Source organism: Giraffa tippelskirchi, chromosome 3, assembly GCF_054371585.1.
Source record: "Giraffa tippelskirchi isolate mGirTip1 chromosome 3, T2T-mGirTip1v1.2.pri, whole genome shotgun sequence".
In the NCBI taxonomy this organism is placed as follows: domain Eukaryota; kingdom Metazoa; phylum Chordata; class Mammalia; order Artiodactyla; family Giraffidae; genus Giraffa; species Giraffa tippelskirchi.
In genome coordinates this window covers 64396175-64400326 of record NC_137277.1, presented here as the reverse complement: position 1 = coordinate 64400326, position 4152 = coordinate 64396175, and the positions used below count along the sequence as shown (strand labels likewise).

Genomic DNA, 4152 nt, shown 5'->3' with positions numbered 1-4152 from the left:
TGATTTCCTACTTTCATATTCCAATCCCCTATGATGAAAAGGACATCTTTTTTTGGTGACAGCAAAACGTTTTAACTGATTGTTGGGTTTGTCATCAGATTCCTTGGTCAATACAAGGCCAATATAAGTCTTTCAGAATTCTTATTACTGACTCTTCAGATATTCCTATGATCTATAAAATGTTTCCACATCAGAATATACCTTCATGTTTGTTTCCTACATTCAATTCACCTACTTAACTAATTCTGAAGTTTCTATGATGACAAAATGTTGCAAAACCAAATGGTTCTTGATTTTCAAAACTACTTTGCAGGGGAAAACATACTATAATCCAGACAATGTTGTGCTTCTCTAATATCACCATCTACTGACTCACATGCAAAATAAAATTTCTGCATTGAAGGATCCCCTTTCTAGTTGAAATGAAATCTTGGGTAGATGGTTCAATTCTGGGGATTCATGGATTCAATCTCTGCTTCTGACTTTGTTATTGTTGTTAGTTATATTGATTGTGTTCCATATTATCTATAGAGTAACAACCTCTTATGCCTCCCAATGTATATTCAAAACTCCAACAAAAATAATGATGTCTAAATGACTTGATCATATCTATGTTGTTGTTGTTTAGTCACTAAGTCATGTCTGACTCTTTTGCGATCCCCATGGACTATATCTTGCCAGCCTCCTCTGTCCACAGGATTTCCCAGGCAAGAATACTCGAGCGGGTTGCCATTTCCTTCTCCAAGGGATCTTCCTGACCCAGAGCTCAAACATGCATCTCCTGCTTGATGGGTGGATTCTTTACCACTGAGCCACCTGGGAGGCCTGATATAAAACAATGTGCATGCACAATGCACATACAGGATAAAATTGGTGTACATCCTACTGGACAACCTAGAATTGACTATCAGTTCTTGCCAAGCATTCCACTAGATTAAGCCCCTAAAAGGACAGAAAGAACTGAGCTATAAAGACCCAGCATTGAGGGACATGATGGATCCAGGGCAGGTAAGTAACTACTCTGGTATCAGGGGACCAAATATTTGATCACTAATGCTTTCTATCAAAAGATTAATGACAGAAAGATGTTGAAATAAAATGTATATTTTAAAGCAGGACAAGAAAAGATTAAGCATAAAATTCTCTCTGTGTGTTTGTTTGGATCCCCTCCGTTCCTCCCTAATGTGCAATGTGTGTCTGCATTACACATTAACTAGAGCTCCTCAAAGATGGGAGAACCAACTCAACTGTGAAGATCAATTGTTTTTATTTTTTCTTCTGACACTAGCACTGTAACTTATTAAATCACTATTCTGTTTTCTGCCCATGGATGCCACCAAGTAAGTATCATTAAAATCTTCACCCTCTATGGCTGTCAGAGTCTCCTAAAGAGCCCAAACAATTTGGGAAGTTCTTCATCAGAAGTCTGAGCTTTGAAACAACTGATGGGAGTCTGAGGAACCATTCTGAGCAATGGGGAACCCTCACAGCCTATCCGTGGTGATAAAGGATCCAAACACCAAGTGCTCTAGAGGCTTCAGGTTTCTCACATATGCCAATGTGCAGGAGGTGGGTGCAGAGAGGAATACAAGGCCACACAAGGTAGGTAGAAGAGTTGTGGAACCAAAGACGGCTGTCTCAAGAGAAGATTCTCAAAGACCTGGTGCCCACTTACCTATGAAAAAGATTTTTGTTGGTGGCATTAAAGAAGACACTGAAGAACATCACCTAAGAGTTTAGTTTGAACAGTGTGGGAAATCTGAAGTGATTGAAATCATGAATGATTGAGGCAGTGGTAAAAAGAGGTTTGGCTTTTATAAACTTTGATGATCATGACTCTATAGACAAGACATGACTCTACAGACAATGACTCTATAGTCATTCAGAAACATACCACACTGTGAATGGAATTCCCAGGTAGTGCTAGTGGTAAAGAATCCACTTGCCAATACAGGAAAACCTGGAGATGCAGGTTCGATCCCTGGGTCAGGAAGATCCCCTGGAGAAAGTTTTCTTGCCTGGAGAATCTCATGGACAGAGGAGCCTGGTGGGCTACAGCCCATGGGGTCACAAAGGGTCAGACATGACTGAAGCGACTTAACACACACACTGTGAATGGCCATAACTATGAAGTATGGAAAGCCCTATCTAAGCAAGAAATGGCTAGTGCTTCATCTAGTCAAGGAAGTCACAGATCTGGAAACTTTGGTAGTGGTCACAGGTGGTTTTGGTGGAAATGACAACTTTGGTTTTGAAGGAAACTTCAGTGGTTGAAGTGGCTTTGGTGGCAGCCTCGGTAGTGGCAGATATGGTGGTCGTGGGATGGCTATAATGGATTTGGTAATCATGGTAGTTATGGAGGAGGCAGACCTGGTTATGCTGGAGAAAGCAGAGGCTATGGAAGTGATGGACAGGGTTATGGAAACCAGGGCAGTGGCTGTGGTGGGAGAGGCAGCTATGACATCTATAACAATGGAGGAGGTGGAAGTGGTTTTGGCGGTGGTAATGGAAGCAATTTTGGATATGGTGGAAGTTACAGTGATTTTGCCAATTACAACAATCAGTCTTCAGATTTTGGGACTATGAAAGGAGGAAACTTTGGAGGCAGAAGTCCTGGCCAAGGTTCCAGCAGTACCTGTAGTTATGGTGGTGGCAGAAGGTTTTAATTACACCCAGGAAACAAAGTTTAGCAGGAGAGTCAGAGAAGTAACAGGGAAGCTACAGGTTACAATAGATTTATCAACTCAATAAAACACAGTGGTGGTGGGCCTAACTGCTAAAAAGTAGACTTGTTTCAGACAAGACTCATTGTGTACGGGCAAAAAAACTCGAGGACTCTGTGTGTGACAAACTGTACAACAGGTTAGTTTAGTTTTTGTTCTGTGTTAAGTGTAAAGCAGTCCAAAAAAAGGATTTTAATGTAGTTTTGTTGTGTACCTATAGTATTAATTGCTGAATGCAATAGTTTGATTATGATGCTGAATAACTGTGTCTTTTTTAAAAATGTGCTGTGTAAAGTTAGTCTACTCTGAAGATCTTTTGGTAAACTATATCAACAGTGTGAAGTTAGAATTCCTTCAGGGTGATGCCAGGTTCTATTCAAAATTTATTTACAACCTGCTTGAGGTTTTTCCAGTAGTCATGCACGGATGTGAGATTTGGACAATGAAGAAAGCTGAGCGCCAAACAATTGATGATTTTGTACTGTGGTGTTGGAGAAGACTCTTGAGAGTCCCTTGGACTGCAAGAAGATCCAACCAGTCCATCCTAAAGGAGATCAGTCCTGGGTGTTCATTGGAAGGACTGATGTTGAAGCTGAAACTCCAATACTTTGGCCACCTCATGCGAAGAGTTGACTCATTGGAAAAGACCCTAATGCTGGGAAAGATTGGGGGCAGGAGGAAAAGGGGACGCCAGAGGATGAGATGGCTGGATGGCATCACTGACTCAATGGGCATGGGTTTGGGTAGACTCTGGGAGTTGGTGATGGACAAGGAGGCCTGGCGTGCTGCGATTCATGGGGTCGCAAAGAGTCGGACACAACTGAGCAACTGAACTGAACTGAACTGAACTGAGTGTAGAAACCCTTGTCTTCAGAAATCTTGATGTAGTTGAACTGACAGTTACTGTGTTGTGATCTGGAGTTTACCGTTAAAAGGGTCACCCAAGCAGAGTCATGGAGTTTTTGGTTATTAATATGATCGTTGGCACATCCTATGCAATACATCTAGTTGAATTATGGTACCAGATAAAGTTATAGATGGGAATGAAGTTTGTGTATAATCCATTATCATGTGTAATCAATAAATTATTTAATACCTTCTTGAAAAAAAGGATAGAGTTCTTTCCTAGCTCTGTAAGAGCCATGGTGACTTGTCGCTCTCTTTGTATGTGTTTGCCTGCAGTATGTATGTATCCTTGATGACCTTTATGTAAAATATCAGTATGTCATTTTGATGTATGATCCTTTGTCTCAAAAATGCATATGACTATGCCTTCGACTTCTAACAGGTGGAAGAGTTCTCAGAGCTTTCTGAGAATCTGCCTCCCAAGTTATAATCCTCAGTTTGGCTCAAATAAAATTCTCTTTTTTCTTCTCAATTTGATAGCTAATTGAATAAAAAATTTGAAGATGGAACACAGTCTATATGT

General features: G+C 40.7%; 1 pseudogene; it reads left to right on the top strand.

Moving 5' to 3' along the window:
- The first annotated feature begins 990 nt into the window (after positions 1-990).
- On the top strand, positions 991-2780 carry LOC145540436 (heterogeneous nuclear ribonucleoprotein A1-like; annotated as a pseudogene).
- Positions 2781-4152: the final 1372 nt, after the last annotated feature.